This window comes from Schistocerca cancellata, chromosome 5 (genome assembly GCF_023864275.1).
Source record: "Schistocerca cancellata isolate TAMUIC-IGC-003103 chromosome 5, iqSchCanc2.1, whole genome shotgun sequence".
Classification (NCBI taxonomy): domain Eukaryota; kingdom Metazoa; phylum Arthropoda; class Insecta; order Orthoptera; family Acrididae; genus Schistocerca; species Schistocerca cancellata.
The window spans coordinates 806,395,920-806,415,649 of NC_064630.1; positions in this window are offsets into that span (position 1 = coordinate 806,395,920).

Genomic DNA, 19,730 nt, shown 5'->3' on the forward strand with positions numbered 1-19,730 from the left:
TTGTGCACTACAGCTCTTGCGAGCCCCATATTTCCTCCACAACAGTACACTTCACTGCATTTCACACGCAACAGCCTCAACCACACCTAGCAACATTGTAACAGATATTTATTCAAGATGAGTAGGCACGGCTCTCAGCCATTCTGCCAAGTTAATAACAATCTTAAACTTTGTATAGAAATTTCATTAGCGAATCCTAGAGGTTAAGAGGTAACTTCACATTCCAGAAAGAACCCGGAAATGAAGTAACTTGTTCAGTTCATAACTAAAAGTACAACTGCGATTTCTCAGTATTTTATCAAAATAAATAATAATTTTCGAGAGTTTCATGTTTTTCTTACACTAACTAGCTGTTGTGTACATAGTTCCGCGTAGTCAGCGCATACACAACTTTCCCAATACAGCGCGCCCCGCTAAGCACAACAGCGCAGGAGCAGCGCTCATCCGTCTCCGCACTACGAGATGGTGCTGTCTTAGAGACGGACCAAATTCTGCTTCCATCGATCCGCGTATTAATATGTAACACAGCCAATGAGATTGCTGCTAACGTAGAACCTTTTCTCCTCACGGATCACACTCGAGCAGTGATACATGAACGCTCGAGGTATTATAATGAGTTTACAGACCTCCGATTAGTCAGTCTGCATTAGTCTGCACCAGTCTGTACAAGTCTGCATCACTCTGCATTAGTCTGCAGTCAAGTTTCAGTCTGCGCCTAATAAGATTATCATATTCCTGTACATAGCCATGAAGAGAAATTTATAGACACTTTGTCAAGTATCAGAGATATGTGAGAATAAGATTAACCTACCAAGACCAAAGGAACTTCAAATTGTCAATTGTAAATAGCATCCAGAATCAAGTTAAGTAAGGTTTATGATTGTTATTATTTTAATTAATGTGTGTGAAAATTAATCAATTTCTGTTTAAAGTTGGTCACCGTCAATCTGCTACTCTAAGCGTGCAAGTGGCATTTCTATCGTCTGACCTAACGGCAGAAGATAAACACGCCACGATAAGACCACGAGACATGTTGCTGACACTTGTAAGTAGGCTGTTTATGTTTTCTTTATGTAAGTAGGCTGTTTATGTTTTCTTTATGTAAGTAGGCTGTTTATGTTTTCTTTATGTAAGTAGGCTGTTTATATTTTCTTATAGGCAACGTTACGTAGCGCTCTGTATGAAAATCACTGGCTGTGCTGTGTGCAGCCTGTGGCTAGTTTGCATTGTTGTCTGCCATTGTAGTGTTGGGCAGCGGCAGCTGGATGTGAACAGCGCGTAGCGTTGCGCAGTTGGAAGTGAGAGGCCAGCAGTGGTGGATGTGGAGAGAGAAATGGCGGAGTTTTTATATTTGTAAGAATGGATGTTATGAACTCCTATATATATTATGACTTTTGATTTCAAAATGGTTCAAATGGCTCTGAGCACTATGGGACTCAACTGCTGTGGTCATAAGTCCCCTAGAACTTAGAACTACTTAAACCTAACTAACCTAAGGACAGCACACAACACCCAGCCATCACGAGGCAGAGAAAATCCCTGACCCCGCCGGGAATCGAACCCGGGAACCCGGGCGTGGGAAGCGAGAACGCTACCGCACGACCACGAGATGCGGGCTGACTTTTGATGATATTAAGGTAAATACATTGTTTGTTCTCTATTAATATCTTTCATTTGCTAACTATCCCTATCAGTAGTTAGTGGTTTCCGTAGTTTGAATCTTTTATTTAGCTGGCAATAGTGGCGCTCGCTGTATTGCAGTAGTTCGAGTAATGAAGATTTTTGTGAGGTAAGTGATTTCTGAAAGGTGTAGTTTAATGTTACTCAGGGCCTTTTTTTGCAGGGATCTTTGATAGTCAGATTACGTTGCGCTAAAAATATTGTGTGTCACTTTAGTGAATGTTTGAGTACGTTCAGTTTTGCTCAGCTGTTTGAAAAGCAAATAGTGTAAGAGGTTTATCAGCACAGTCCTGTATAATTGTTCTAAGGGGACGTTTCTTATGGCGACCCGGCCAGGATGTTTCACTGGAATCTTCTGATTTTTTCTTGTAGTTTGTGTATTTAGTGTAGCTTTTGTTTATTGCTAGCGCGTAATTATAGAGAGAATTTCCTTGGTAGTTGTGGTTTTTCATTGTTGCACATCAAAGTGTGTTTTTCTGTGTTATTGTGTGAAATATTGTCACAATTATGGCGTGTGAACGTAACACTAGGCTCCAAAGTAAACTGAGAAATAATAGTGACGACGAGCGTAGCTTATCAGCACCACTGTGTAGTGAATTAACAGACATTCCAAGTAGTAATTTGGTAATTGTGCATAGGGAAATGGAGCGGGCGGCAAATAATGGTGTAGACAGTGAAACAGGTTGTGAACAGGGAAGTATTATCGATCGATCGGTCGGCAACAGCTCGCCTCAGGAATCCGAAATGACAGGAAACAATTTTACAAATACTGTAGATTCAGGTTTTGCGTCCTCACCGTTTTCTCAAATAAGTCAAGACACATTTTCAGCTTGTCAAAATGTGAATGTTGCCGGTGCAAATGCACTGCCGAAAAGCATAGAGGAACAGATTCCAGACACTAATGCATTGTTATTACAACTAATGCAACAAATGGAACAAAATCAGAGACAAACACAGCAAAAGCTTCAAAAGTTAGACACAATGGAACAAAATCAGAGACAAACACAGCAAAAGCTTCAAATGTTAGACACAATGGAACAACACCAGAGACAAACACAGCAACAGTTAGAGACAATGGAACAAAATCTTTGGAAGTTAGACACCACACTTGAACAAACACGTGAAGATTTAACTACTGAGTTACATAACATTGAATCGAAATGTCAAAAAGTCTGAAATGACGTAAAAACACAAATTTGTGAGCATTTCCAACCTATTTTTTCACGGCATGATAATGCATTACAGAATCACGAAGCAGCCATAAAAGAACTGCAAACTATTGTTCGTGAAAATCATGATACCTTGCAAGCTAAAATTGACTCAGTTGCATCTACCGATTCGGTTACGCAACTTGCAAAAACTCAAGAAAACTTAAAGGACACAGTAGATATTCTGAAAATTGGTTCAGAAAGACACATGGAGGAAATTAGTTCATTATCAGAGAAAGTAGCCGAACTTTCGGATCAGGTCACTAACTTATCTACGAAGGTAGATGATAATCTGAATGACACAAAACCGGTAGTCTTTAATGACACAGAAGAGTGCGAACATATTAGGAAACTGAAACAAAATCTGAATCAAATTAATGTGCAACACCAAAAAGAAATCCGGGAAGTACAAGATCAGCTGACACAGGTAATACAAGAATTACGTATTTCAGAGGACACTCGCACTCCAATACGGGAAGAGGGACATAGAAATACGGAACAGCCACAAAATAATAACATAGGGCATTTCGGAAGTTATGAAAGAAATTGGCAATGTGCACCGAATTTTGAGATGGAACCGCCGACACGGCGTAACAATGACCGACATGCTACTCGCCGACATGATGATTTTGACTATAAGCTGTTCATTACTACACGTAAATTCAAAACGTTTAAGAATTCTGCCAACGACATTCATCCACAAGCGTGGCTCCATCAATTCTCTCATTGTTTTCCTCCCAACTGGTCATTGGAGCACAGGTTAGAATTTATGTGTGGCTACTTGGAGAATGAACCAGCTGTAAGAATGCGATCGGTCATTCACGATTGTCACAGTTAAGGAGAATTTTATCATGCGTTCCTCTCAACATATTGGTCACAAGCTACACAAGACCGAGTAAAACATAGCATCATGATGATGAAACACTTTGAACAATCTGAATTTTCAGTCTTGTCAAATATTTTGAAGACATGTTGCACAAGAATCAGTACCTGTCAAACCCATACAGCCCCTCAGAACTCATCCGCATTTTCTTAATCAAATTACCTGAACATTTACAGCATATTATTTTGGCAGGACGTTGCAAAGACGACATTGAAGCTTTTCAGGCACTCTTAAGAAAGTGACACAGACAGTCGCGGGATGCGAAAACAGGAAAACAATCACTACAGGTCACATCCGTCACAATTCCGTGACGACAGAAACAATAAATGGCCACGACAAGCCTATTCTTACAATGTAAATCGTGACCAAAACAGACACCACCCATATGACAACCACTGGCAGAGTAATAGTTACAGGGAAAGATCACCTTTCCGCGGTAATGACTATCACAGAGAAAATCAGAGAAACGGACAAAATGGGAACCAAAACAATTATTATCAAGGGAGACAGAATAACTTTAGACACAACGGTCCAGCACGCAGTTACGACTTAGGGAGAAATTCTCCACCACGTGACCGACAAGAAAGAAACTATTGAATCTACTGACATGACGACAGACGATATGATCGTAACGACAGACCTGAACTGCATCAGAACTGGCGGGATTCTCGTCATGGTGAATTTGTAGAAGTTAGGTCTCCAAATCCCAATAACGACGCGCGCCAACAAAGAAACAGACAATATCTCGCACTGCAGGCAGCCACCTGCGCCCGCTGACTCAGGGAAAAATAACATTGACGCTAACCTTGAGCAAAATTCCATTATTCTTTACGGACGAATACCGCATGATAATTGCATTCAAGTTGAAACACTACATACTAGGAAGAGTAAAGGTTTACACCACATTTCACATGTAAAACCGTTTATTGAAAGATAATCTGCTTTTTAACTTTGTCTTTGCCATAAAACGTTTCACTTCACGTTACTAGTATGCTTTAGAAACTGTTACCATGCAACAATGTTTAAAGTTAAATATCCAGCCAAGAACCAAGAGAACTTATTTAAACAGAAATTACGAATGCATTGTTATTGTGAACAGACGTCACAGTGTTATTGTGTGTGTGCATTCTTGCTTGTTAGTTGCACGATTATGTAACGACTATAAGGCTCACATACTTAGAACATTTACCAGTACTGCTAATGAGATTTTAATGCAACATTTTGGTGTACTTGAAAATACATTCTGAATTAAAGTACTTTCTGAGAGATACCAGATGACACAGTGGTTAGTTTATGTGACAGCTACAAGATTATATCACGACGTTACTAATGAGTGACAATTTACAATGTTGCTTTTGTGGTGTATCTGTTTTACATCTGCACAGTTTTTCTGAATTATTCTGGAATGTAAAACATGTTTTAGTAGTAACTTTTGTCGTATAGCTACAATGAGACAGCCTTTTCCGTAGCACAACAATACGTTACAGCACAGTAATTTCTTCATCACAATAATAAGCGTAACAACTAAGATATCTATACGCAAAGCATTTCACTTTTGTTTATCATGAGGTAAGTACATTGACTTCTGCAGAACTTAGCTTTTGGAGGACGATAACTACGACACTTCCACAGAGATTATCTTACAGCAAGACGCACATCTAGCGCTACAGGACACGTATTGGAGTGATTAATTTTGTACTTAAAACATTTATTTTTAAAGATTTTTGAATTACAAAGAAAGTTTTTCGTGATACATTTCATTCCATTGCTGTAATCTGTAACACCTGAGGGTATAATTACAATAATCCTCAGGGGGGTACACACTTACTTTGTGTACCATGTGTTTGGCAAGCACAAGGAGCCCTAGCTAATATGGTATTTGCTTATACAACTTTACGCATCGGTACCATATTTCTCTAACACAAATTACACAGCTATCTGATCATTTAACTGAGAGAGACAAACTTTTTTACTATATCAGTGACAGATGTTTACGTGATTACACTGTTGGATAACTTCACACTTATGAAATTGTATTTTGTCTGTACTTTGTGCACTGTTCATATTTTTTGGAACCATTGTGATACTATGAGAGCTTTGAATGATGTATTTGGTATGAGATCATGATTTTTAAAGTACGTTTGAGGTAGATGACACTACTGAAATGAGCAGAGAATTTTCTTTAGGTTTTGAAATTATTGGAGAAAGCTACGACGTTTTTGAGATATGACTGAGGTGTTATGATGTTATTATTACGATGACTGTGTGTATTATGCTGTTGCGGTATGTTTATGATTAATAAGCTGATGCTATATGAGTTATTTGATTAAGCTACGTAACTGTTATGATGAAATATTGAAGAAGTGTCGACGAATAAGGTAAGGAATAATGAGTAGTGGTTAGGGACTCTGATTTATGAAAAGGATGTTGGAAACCTATAATCGTACTTTAAGAGTTATGAAATGTGTGTAAATGCGTGAATGTATTACAATGCCGCCGAAAACTTTTTGGACACTGTTATATTTACAGGATTTTGTCTCTACACATTTGTAACGCAAATTCTTGACCTGTGAAATATTTTTATATGAGACTGTCACTGTAGCGGAAACTGCTGTCGTAAATAATCAAAATATCCACGGGTATGCTGCCGGTCTATAGTGTCCAACGGGCACAATATTTCGGCGATCAAACATGTCGCCATCATCAGGTGAACTGACGGACTGAGCTCCTGCGAACGTGCCGGCACGGAGATCCGTACGCTATGGCTGCTCAGAGGGAACTGGGTTTGGTCGCGGCGGCGGCCGATTTAAATACCCTCCGCCCGCGGCGCGCTCCCTCCGCCGTCCGCGCCCAGCGCCACGGTCGCGCGGTGGAACAGATTGCGACGGCGTCTGAGATGACGTCGGTGTGATGGCTCTGTCCGCCGTGGTCGTCACAACTATACGTCTGCTCGATTTACTCTTGATTAACCCGATCGCTGGTTCCCAAGCCTTGCTAAGATTATAGCCACAGTCCCGGTTTATGAGGTCGTCATTGGTGCGAATTTCGATGGCCTCTCTAACAACGCTGTTCCAGTATCTCGACGTCTGTACCAGAATCCTCGTGCGGTCATACTCCATGGCGTGATTTTCCGACAAACAATGTTCAGCGACCGCCGACTTGCTCGGATACATCAGTCGAGTGTGCCTCTGGTGTTCACGGCATCGATCCTCGACGGTACGCATCGTCTGACCAATATACGACTTGCCACATTGACACGGAATCTGGTACACGCCGGCCTTCCTCAAACCGAGGTCATCTTTGGCGCTCCCCACCAGTGCACGAGTTTTATTTGGAGGACAAAACACAGTTCCGACCCGGTGTTTCTTCAGAATGCGGGCGATTTTCCCCGAGAGTGCGCCTGTGTATGGAATAAATGCAATGCCTACCTCCTCCCTCGTGACTTCATCCATCTCAACAGGTTGTGCTGCAGTGGGTGGGCGGAGAGCACGTTGAATCTGCCACTCTGAGTACCCATTTTTTCGAAATACAGTTCTCAGATGTTCCAATTCCTGGGGTAGACTCTCTGCGTCAGAGATAGTGCGCGCCCTATGTACTAGAGTTTTAAGTACCCCATTCCTCTGTGAAGGGTGGTGGCAGCTGTCTGCATGCAAATACAGATCAGTGTGCGTAGCCTTCCGATACACCCCATGACCTAGGGTGCCGTCAGCCCTTCTCTTGACCAAGACGTCAAGGAAAGGTAATTTACCCTCCGTTTCAGTCTCCATAGTGAATTTGATGTTGGGTTGTATGGAGTTTAGATGTGTAAGGAAGTCAAGGAGTTTATCCATACCATGTGGCCAGATGACGAACGTGTCGTCCACGTAACGGAAAAAGCAAGTAGGTTTCCATACGGATGACGACAGGGCTTCCTCCTCGAAGTTCTCCATGTACAAATTCGCTACCACCGGTGAGAGTGGGCTACCCATGGCGACTCCCTCCGTTTGTTCGTAGTATTCTCCATTAAAAAGAAAATACGTGGAAGTCAAGACATGCCTAAAAAGTTCAGTGGTCTTCTCATCAAACTTCTGACTAATCAATTCTAGTGACTCTCGCAGGGGTACCCTCGTAAACAAGGAAACGACATCAAAACTCACCATGATATCTGACTCATCCAACCTGAAGCTATCAAGGCGTTTAACAAAATCCACGGAATTACGGATGTGATGAGGGCATTTACCCACATAAGGACTTAATATTCCCGTCAGGTATTTGGCCAACAAATATGTAGGTGCCCTGATGTTGCTGACAATGGGGCGTAATGGTACCCCCTCTTTGTGAACCTTCGGGAGTCCATATAGTCTAGGCGGTACCGGACCTTGGGGTAACAATTTCTTAGCGTCACCCTCCGGTAAATCTGCGTCTTTGAGAAGCGCCCTCGTCTTGTTCTCCACCTTCTTTGTAGGGTCAACGCTGATCTTCCGGTAGGAATCGTCATTTAGCAGGCTCTGCATCTTATCAGTGTAGTCCTTATGGGAGACAACAACTGTAGCATTGCCTTTGTCAGCTGGTAAGACAACAATTTCAGAGCGCTCCCTCAGATCACGAATGGCCGCCCTCTCTTTACTGCTGATATTTGACTTCATCGGCTTGGATTTCGTCAACGCACGACAAGTTTCACGACGTATTTCCTCGGCTGATTCTGGCGGAAGTCGAGCTGCAACCTGTTCAACAGCACTAACAATTTCTGCGACCGGAGTGAACTTGGGGGTGGGAGCGAAGTTGAGACCTCTCTGCAAAACCGAGACCGCATCATCACTCAACACCATGCCACTCAAATTGATGACAGTCTTGCACGGAACTTGCAGGGATGGTTTGTCAAGGAGACGTGAGAACTTAGCTGTTTGACGTCCTGTAGCCTTCTTATGGGCGGAATCAGCAGACACCCAGGTGACACCATCAATCCAATCCCAGGAACAAGAAGTGAACTTACTAGCTAGTTGCAAATGTAGTTTGAGTAATTCCTGTGAGATAAACTCAAGGCTCCGGCGGGTGAATTGCACTCTCTCACGTACCAATGCGAGGCTGGCTCGTTTCTTGATTCTTTTAGCTGCTGCAGAATCGATGTGATGCATAACCTTGGCAAAATTTGGAACAACATTCTCGGAACGACATCTCTTTAGAAAGGCAAGAGTACTTAGCAAACGACATCTACGGTGGCGCAACTTTTCAAATTTCTTCATGCTGCGATACATCTCCTCCCCGTAAAGGTGTATGATGTGATTCTTGAGTTTCTCCCGGCGTATTTGATAATCAAAATATCCACGGGTATGCTGCCGGTCTATAGTGTCCAACGGGCACAATATTTCGGCGATGAAGCATGTCGCCATCATCAGGTGAACTGACGGACTGAGCTCCTGTGAACGTGCCGGCACGGAGATCCGTACGCTATGGCTGCTCAGAGGGAACTGGGTTTGGTCGCGGCGGCGGCCGATTTAAATACCCTCCGCCCGCGGCGCGCTCCCTCCGCCGTCCGCGCCCAGCGCCACGGTCGCGCGGTGGAACAGATTGCGACGGCGTCTGAGATGACGTCGGTGTGATGGCTCTGTCCGCCGTGGTCGTCACAACTATACGTCTGCTCGATTTACTCTTGATTAACCCGATCGCTGGTTCCCAAGCCTTGCTAAGATTATAGCCACAGTCCCGGTTTATGAGGTCGTCATTGGTGCGAATTTCGATGGCCTCTCTAACAACGCTGTCCCAGTATCTCGACGTCTGTACCAGAATCCTCGTGCGGTCATACTCCATGGCGTGATTTTCCGACAAACAATGTTCAGCGACCGCCGACTTACTCGGATACATCAGTCGAGTGTGCCTCTGGTGTTCACGGCATCGATCCTCGACGGTACGCATCGTCTGACCAATATACGACTTGCCACATTGACACGGAATCTGGTACACGCCGGCCTTCCTCAAACCGAGGTCATCTTTGGCGCTCCCCACCAGTGCACGAGTTTTATTTGGAGGACAAAACACAGTTCCGACCCGGTGTTTCTTCAGAATGCGGGCGATTTTCCCCGAGAGTGCGCCTGTGTATGGAATAAATGCAATGCCTACCTCCTCCCTCGTGACTTCATCCATCTCAACAGGTTGTGCTGCAGTGCGTGGGCGGAGAGCACGTTGAATCTGCCACTCTGAGTACCCATTTTTTCGAAATACAGTTCTCAGATGTTCCAATTCCTGGGGTAGACTCTCTGCGTCAGAGATAGTGCGCGCCCTATGTACTAGAGTTTTAAGTACCCCATTCCTCTGTGAAGGGTGGTGGCAGCTGTCTGCATGCAAATACAGATCAGTGTGCGTAGCCTTCCGATACACCCCATGACCTAGGGTGCCGTCAGCCCTTCTCTTGACCAAGACGTCAAGGAAAGGTAATTTACCCTCCGTTTCAGTCTCCATAGTGAATTTGATGTTGGGGTGTTGTTAGAGAGGCCATCGAAATTCGCACCAATGACGACCTCATAAACCGGGACTGTGGCTATAATCTTAGCAAGGCTTGGGAACCAGCGATCGGGTTAATCAAGAGTAAATCGAGCAGACGTATAGTTGTGACGACCACGGCGGACAGAGCCATCACACCGACGTCATCTCAGACGCCGTCGCAATCTGTTCCACCGCGCGACCGTGGCGCTGGGCGCGGACGGCGGAGGGAGCGCGCCGCGGGCGGAGGGTATTTAAATCGGCCGCCGCCGCGACCAAACCCAGTTCCCTCTGAGCAGCCATAGCGTACGGATCTCCGTGCCGGCACGTTCACAGGAGCTCAGTCCGTCAGTTCACCTGATGATGGCGACATGTTTCATCGCCGAAATATTGTGCCCGTTGGACACTATAGACCGGCAGCATACCCGTGGATATTTTGATTATCAAATACGCCGGGAGAAACTCAAGAATCACATCATACACCTTTACGGGGAGGAGATGTATTGCAGCATGAAGAAATTTGAAAAGTTGCGCCACCGTAGATGTCGTTTGCTAAGTACTCTTGCCTTTCTAAAGAGATGTCGTTCCGAGAATGTTGTTCCAAATTTTGCTAAGGTTATGCATCACATCGATTCTGCAGCAGCTAAAAGAATCAAGAAACGAGCCAGCCTCGCATTGGTACGTGAGAGAGTGCAATTCACCCGCCGGAGCCTTGAGTTTATCTCACAGGAATTACTCAAACTACATTTGCAACTAGCTAGTAAGTTCACTTCTTGTTCCTGGGATTGGATTGATGGTGTCACCTGGGTGTCTGCTGATTCCGCCCATAAGAAGGCTACAGGACGTCAAACAGCTAAGTTCTCACGTCTCCTTGACAAACCATCCCTGCAAGTTCCGTGCAAGACTGTCATCAATTTGAGTGGCATGGTGTTGAGTGATGATGCGGTCTCGGTTTTGCAGAGAGGTCTCAACTTCGCTCCCACCCCCAAGTTCACTCCGGTCGCAGAAATTGTTAGTGCTGTTGAACAGGTTGCAGCTCGACTTCCGCCAGAATCAGCCGAGGAAATACGTCGTGAAACTTGTCGTGCGTTGACGAAATCCAAGCCGATGAAGTCAAATATCAGCAGTAAAGAGAGGGCGGCCATTCGTGATCTGAGGGAGCGCTCTGAAATTGTTGTCTTACCAGCTGACAAAGGCAATGCTACAGTTGTTGTCTCCCATAAGGACTACACTGATAAGATGCAGAGCCTGCTAAATGACGATTCCTACCGGAAGATCAGCGTTGACCCTACAAAGAAGGTGGAGAACAAGACGAGGGCGCTTCTCAAAGACGCAGATTTACCGGAGGGTGACGCTAAGAAATTGTTACCCCAAGGTCCGGTACCGCCTAGACTATATGGACTCCCGAAGGTTCACAAAGAGGGGGTACCATTACGCCCCATTGTCAGCAACATCAGGGCACCTACATATTTGTTGGCCAAATACCTGACGGGAATATTAAGTCCTTATGTGGGTAAATGCCCTCATCACATCCGTAATTCCGTGGATTTTGTTAAACGCCTTGATAGCTTCAGGTTGGATGAGTCAGATATCATGGTGAGTTTTGATGTCGTTTCCTTGTTTACGAGGGTACCCCTGCGAGAGTCACTAGAATTGATTAGTCAGAAGTTTGATGAGAAGACCACTGAACTTTTTAGGCATGTCTTGACTTCCACGTATTTTCTTTTTAATGGAGAATACTACGAACAAACGGAGGGAGTCGCCATGGGTAGCCCACTCTCACCGGTGGTAGCGAATTTGTACATGGAGAACTTCGAGGAGGAAGCCCTGTCGTCATCCGTATGGAAACCTACTTGCTTTTTCCGTTACGTGGACGACACGTTCGTCATCTGGCCACATGGTATGGATAAACTCCTTGACTTCCTTACACATCTAAACTCCATACAACCCAACATCAAATTCACTATGGAGACTGAAACGGAGGGTAAATTACCTTTCCTTGACGTCTTGGTCAAGAGAAGGGCTGACGGCACCCTAGGTCATGGGGTGTATCGGAAGGCTACGCACACTGATCTGTATTTGCATGCAGACAGCTGCCACCACCCTTCACAGAGGAATGGGGTACTTAAAACTCTAGTACATAGGGCGCGCACTATCTCTGACGCAGAGAGTCTACCCCAGGAATTGGAACATCTGAGAACTGTATTTCGAAAAAATGGGTACTCAGAGTGGCAGATTCAACGTGCTCTCCGCCCACCCACTGCAGCACAACCTGTTGAGATGGATGAAGTCACGAGGGAGGAGGTAGGCATTGCATTTATTCCATACACAGGCGCACTCTCGGGGAAAATCGCCCGCATTCTGAAGAAACACCGGGTCGGAACTGTGTTTTGTCCTCCAAATAAAACTCGTGCACTGGTGGGGAGCGCCAAAGATGACCTCGGTTTGAGGAAGGCCGGCGTGTACCAGATTCCGTGTCAATGTGGCAAGTCGTATATTGGTCAGACGATGCGTACCGTCGAGGATCGATGCCGTGAACACCAGAGGCACACTCGACTGATGTATCCGAGCAAGTCGGCGGTCGCTGAACATTGTTTGTCGGAAAATCACGCCATGGAGTATGACCGCACGAGGATTCTGGTACAGACGTCGAGATACTGGGACAGCGTTGTTAGAGAGGCCATCGAAATTCGCACCAATGACGACCTCATAAACCGGGACTGTGGCTATAATCTTAGCAAGGCTTGGGAACCAGCGATCGGGTTAATCAAGAGTAAATCGAGCAGACGTATAGTTGTGACGACCACGGCGGACAGAGCCATCACACCGACGTCATCTCAGACGCCGTCGCAATCTGTTCCACCGCGCGACCGTGGCGCTGGGCGCGGACGGCGGAGGGAGCGCGCCGCGGGCGGAGGGTATTTAAATCGGCCGCCGCCGCGACCAAACCCAGTTCCCTCTGAGCAGCCATAGCGTACGGATCTCCGTGCCGGCACGTTCACAGGAGCTCAGTCCGTCAGTTCACCTGATGATGGCGACATGTTTCATCGCCGAAATATTGTGCCCGTTGGACACTATAGACCGGCAGCATACCCGTGGATATTTTGATTATCAAATACGCCGGGAGAAACTCAAGAATCACATCATACACCTTTACGGGGAGGAGATGTATTGCAGCATGAAGAAATTTGAAAAGTTGCGCCACCGTAGATGTCGTTTGCTAAGTACTCTTGCCTTTCTAAAGAGATGTCGTTCCGAGAATGTTGTTCCAAATTTTGCTAAGGTTATGCATCACATCGATTCTGCAGCAGCTAAAAGAATCAAGAAACGAGCCAGCCTCGCATTGGTACGTGAGAGAGTGCAATTCACCCGCCGGAGCCTTGAGTTTATCTCACAGGAATTACTCAAACTACATTTGCAACTAGCTAGTAAGTTCACTTCTTGTTCCTGGGATTGGATTGATGGTGTCACCTGGGTGTCTGCTGATTCCGCCCATAAGAAGGCTACAGGACGTCAAACAGCTAAGTTCTCACGTCTCCTTGACAAACCATCCCTGCAAGTTCCGTGCAAGACTGTCATCAATTTGAGTGGCATGGTGTTGAGTGATGATGCGGTCTCGGTTTTGCAGAGAGGTCTCAACTTCGCTCCCACCCCCAAGTTCACTCCGGTCGCAGAAATTGTTAGTGCTGTTGAACAGGTTGCAGCTCGACTTCCGCCAGAATCAGCCGAGGAAATACGTCGTGAAACTTGTCGTGCGTTGACGAAATCCAAGCCGATGAAGTCAAATATCAGCAGTAAAGAGAGGGCGGCCATTCGTGATCTGAGGGAGCGCTCTGAAATTGTTGTCTTACCAGCTGACAAAGGCAATGCTACAGTTGTTGTCTCCCATAAGGACTACACTGATAAGATGCAGAGCCTGCTAAATGACGATTCCTACCGGAAGATCAGCGTTGACCCTACAAAGAAGGTGGAGAACAAGACGAGGGCGCTTCTCAAAGACGCAGATTTACCGGAGGGTGACGCTAAGAAATTGTTACCCCAAGGTCCGGTACCGCCTAGACTATATGGACTCCCGAAGGTTCACAAAGAGGGGGTACCATTACGCCCCATTGTCAGCAACATCAGGGCACCTACATATTTGTTGGCCAAATACCTGACGGGAATATTAAGTCCTTATGTGGGTAAATGCCCTCATCACATCCGTAATTCCGTGGATTTTGTTAAACGCCTTGATAGCTTCAGGTTGGATGAGTCAGATATCATGGTGAGTTTTGATGTCGTTTCCTTGTTTACGAGGGTACCCCTGCGAGAGTCACTAGAATTGATTAGTCAGAAGTTTGATGAGAAGACCACTGAACTTTTTAGGCATGTCTTGACTTCCACGTATTTTCTTTTTAATGGAGAATACTACGAACAAACGGAGGGAGTCGCCATGGGTAGCCCACTCTCACCGGTGGTAGCGAATTTGTACATGGAGAACTTCGAGGAGGAAGCCCTGTCGTCATCCGTATGGAAACCTACTTGCTTTTTCCGTTACGTGGACGACACGTTCGTCATCTGGCCACATGGTATGGATAAACTCCTTGACTTCCTTACACATCTAAACTCCATACAACCCAACATCAAATTCACTATGGAGACTGAAACGGAGGGTAAATTACCTTTCCTTGACGTCTTGGTCAAGAGAAGGGCTGACGGCACCCTAGGTCATGGGGTGTATCGGAAGGCTACGCACACTGATCTGTATTTGCATGCAGACAGCTGCCACCACCCTTCACAGAGGAATGGGGTACTTAAAACTCTAGTACATAGGGCGCGCACTATCTCTGACGCAGAGAGTCTACCCCAGGAATTGGAACATCTGAGAACTGTATTTCGAAAAAATGGGTACTCAGAGTGGCAGATTCAACGTGCTCTCCGCCCACCCACTGCAGCACAACCTGTTGAGATGGATGAAGTCACGAGGGAGGAGGTAGGCATTGCATTTATTCCATACACAGGCGCACTCTCGGGGAAAATCGCCCGCATTCTGAAGAAACACCGGGTCGGAACTGTGTTTTGTCCTCCAAATAAAACTCGTGCACTGGTGGGGAGCGCCAAAGATGACCTCGGTTTGAGGAAGGCCGGCGTGTACCAGATTCCGTGTCAATGTGGCAAGTCGTATATTGGTCAGACGATGCGTACCGTCGAGGATCGATGCCGTGAACACCAGAGGCACACTCGACTGATGTATCCGAGCAAGTCGGCGGTCGCTGAACATTGTTTGTCGGAAAATCACGCCATGGAGTATGACCGCACGAGGATTCTGGTACAGACGTCGAGATACTGGGACAGCGTTGTTAGAGAGGCCATCGAAATTCGCACCAATGACGACCTCATAAACCGGGACTGTGGCTATAATCTTAGCAAGGCTTGGGAACCAGCGATCGGGTTAATCAAGAGTAAATCGAGCAGACATATAGTTGTGACGACCACGGCGGACAGAGCCATCACACCGACGTCATCTCAGACGCCGTCGCAATCTGTTCCACCGCGCGACCGTGGCGCTGGGCGCGGACGGCGGAGGGAGCGCGCCGCGGGCGGAGGGTATTTAAATCGGCCGCCGCCGCGACCAAACCCAGTTCCCTCTGAGCAGCCATAGCGTACGGATCTCCGTGCCAGCACGTTCACAGGAGCTCAGTCCGTCAGTTCACCTGATGATGGCGACATGTTTGATCGCCGAAATATTGTGCCCGTTGGACACTATAGACCGGCAGCATACCCATGGATATTTTGATTATCAAATACGCCGGGAGAAACTCAAGAATGCTGTCGTAAATATTTCCATAAGAAAGTTGAGTGACCACCTGCACGTAATGCGTTTTGGGCGCCCAGCTGAGAGGTAGTCGTCCGACAAAAGAAAGCCATTAGGTGAAAAAAAGGGAGGCCATTATCCTCGCCATTGACATTCCTTTAGAGAAAATATTGCAAATGCGACACCCTCATTACTTGGAAGGATACTTACATCTGCACAGCTGATTATGACAAGTGTCTTTCTACGAGAGTTGAGAGAATTTCCACTAACTTATGAAATGTCACATGACTACTGAATGATATTTTTATGTTTTGGTTTGCGTAAATGCTTATTTCATTTAATATCTGGTTTCCAGCTGTGTTGCAGCGTTAGTTTTATAAAATAAACTTCGATGCATTTGCTAATGTGAACACTTTCTGTCAACAGATCTATTAAATAATTATTTTATGACCCACATTCTTCGATAAAGGAGCTCTTGGAATGGAAAGAAAAATAAGAAGGGACTAATAACAGTAACAGCATACATAATTTTCTTTTCAACTACTTGGTAATATTTTTCGTAGAATAAATTGTGGTGCACCACTTTAATTACATAGACATTAAGATGTGAATAGACATTTCCCTTATCTGCATTGTTGTCTTTAGTGTACTATTTCTTTTGCTTGAGCTATGTCATGTTTAGGTATAAGTTGTTGCTGTTTGCCAGGCATAGTGTTATTGAATTTGACTTTGTATTATTCTGTTAAGCCAGTTTTACTAATGATTTATTTTTATTGTTTGCTGCACAGTGCCTTATATTAGTTGTAGTACTGCAATTGCTTTGCCTATTTAAAATTTTTTCATTGATGTTTATATTAATTGTTTTATATGATGCTGCATTGCCTCGTCCCTTGGTATATATATCTGAGCTCAGCAGATTTAAGTTAGCTTAAGAGGGGTAGACTATATAAGAAACTAACTATGATGACTTGGAAGAAATGTATTGAGAAGCTATATGCAAATGGTTTGGGCAAAAAAAAAGGATACTGTACAGTGGAGAAAAACTATTTTTGACAGAGGATGTGAACAGAATACAGAAAGCGGCTTAGATAGGACTTTTGGGAATAATGATGAATGAAGGGAGATCTCCAAGAAGCAAAGAAAGTTTTGTTTGCAAAATACTGCAATGAAACAAACCCTGTCCTTTCCTTTTGTGTAATCCCACTATGTGTTTGTGTACCCTTGTGTATTTGTTTTCTTCCTGTCTCTGTGTAGTTTCATAGAATTTTTTCTTCTTCTAATACTAAGCTATATTCACTATGATGAGGAATACTGTTATCCTCGAATATAATTGGCATTAATAATATGTTATTTACCTTGTAAATATGCTTAGACATTATTTATCTGCTCTGTTTTGTTGCTCATATGTAAATTTGATGTTTCAAAAATTATTCTGATCTTTCATGTATGTACTCATGTTATAATTCCTGTAACACTGATGTATATGTTATTTCTATTCTTTTGTAAAGCCTGTACTACAAATGTTATCTGTATTGTTATGTTCTTTAATGATGTATTTTGTACCTTTGTAATTGTATTCTCATGTTATTATATTGTAATTGACACCAGTTCATCTAATTAAGTAACTTGTAAGTTACATTTCACTGCACACATTTCTGTTGGTCATAGTATATGGACAATATGTGAGAAGTAGGGACTGATAGTGTTTGCACGTGTGTTAATAATTCAGCAAGGGACTGGATAACAGCATTGGTGGTTCTAAGGACAATTCCAAAAACTTTGTGAGTGCACAAGTGGTGGTTTATGAACTTGATATCTTCTCTGCAAGACTCTTCGATGGTGATTGTGCACCTGCACAGTCGCAACAGATGGCTGCTGGCCGTCTCTACAAGGACTACAGTGGGTCTGCATCTTTGATGGCCAACCAATACCACAATCTCTACCAGGACTACAGTGGGCCTGTCCACAATTTCTACAAGGACTGCAGTGGGTCTGCGCCTCTGGTGGCCCACCAATACCATATTCTCTACCAGGACTACAGTGGGTCTGCTCTGTGACGACCTACCTAACAATCTTCTTCAAAACGTCGAATGACTCTGCTGTGGGTTTGCTCTGTTGTGGCCCATTACCTGTCAGCATGTAAAGAGTCAGCACTGTCTTTCAGTTGGAAGGACAACACTACTTCTTCAAGACTGCATGGAAATCCACTACTTCCGTGTGCATTGTATTTTACTGCTCAGACTTAGAAAAAAAGAAAACACTGAAATTTTACTGTGATGAACAATCTGGACTATCTTTGTGGACTGTGAGAAAATTTTAGCTTTTGACCAACATTGTATAAATAAGTGTGTGCATTTGATATCTTTGTTATTGTTATTATGAAAAATTTTTTCAAATCATTATTGGCCACTGCCCAAAACGATTTGTAAAACTTTTTGTGGGGAGCATGGGGGCTATGTAAGTAGGCTGTTTATGTTTTCTTTATGTAAGTAGGCTCTTTATGTTTTCTTTATGTAAGTAGGCTGTTTATATTTTCTTATTGGCAACGTTACGTAGCGCTCTGTATGAAAATCACTGGCTGTGTTGTGTGCAGCCTGTGGCTAGTTTGCATTGTTGTCTGCCATTGTAGTGTTGGGCAGCGGCAGCTGGATGTGAACAGCGCGTAGCGTTGCGCAGTTGGAGGTGAGCCGCCAGCAGTGGTGGATGTGGAGAGAGAAATGGGAGAAATGGCGGAGTTTTGATATTTGTAAGAATGGATGTTATGAACTCCTATATATATTATGACTTTTGATGATATTAAGGTAAATACATTGTTTGTTCTCTATAAATATCTTTCATTTGCTAACTATCCCTATCAGTAGTTAGTGCCTTCCGTAGTTTGAATCTTTTATTTAGCTGGCAATAGTGGCGCTCGCTGTATTGCAGTAGTTCGAGTAATGAAGATTTTTGTGAGGTAAGTGATTTCTGAAAGGTGTAGTTTAATGTTACTCAGGGCCATTCTTTTGCAGAGATCTTTGATAGTCAGATTACGTTGCGCTAAAAATATTGTGTGTCACTTTAGTGAATGTTTGAGTACGTTCAGTTTTGCTCAGCTGTTTGAAAAGCAAATAGTGTAAGAGGTTTATCAGCACAGTCCTGTATAATTGTTCTAAGGGGACGTTTCACACTCGCCTACTTCGTTAGAGCGACAAGTCAAATAATCTGATGGTGTGTGTACCGAAGATCTTACAGTACACACACCATACTAGCACTACTCCAGTACCCAAGTATCCCACTAGTTATGTAAGAAATTTTGTGAATTTCTGTGTCATTTCCTTACAGCGGACGACTCCAGAATATATTTATTGCTGAAAGTGTTTCAGGCATTTCTCTTTAGAACGTTAGGAGCGTCTGTCTGACTTCTGTAGTAGTGTGGGGGTGGAAATTACATCTTGCAGGAGCCACAGGGTAAAGGGTACATCCCAGATTAATCCGTTGCGCAGAATAACAGAACAGCAAACCACACACTCACAGTGAGATAACACAAAACTCCCCACACACACCACGCTACTCCCCACTCTGGGTCTTTCCCCACTGTCTGTACTCCCCCTGTCCACATCACCTCCTAGTTATGCTCTGTATAGTTTTCCTATGTAACAGCCCCTACCTTTTTACCCACATGACTCGTGCCTATGGGACATATTCTCTCCTGGAACAATACTTTTCACAC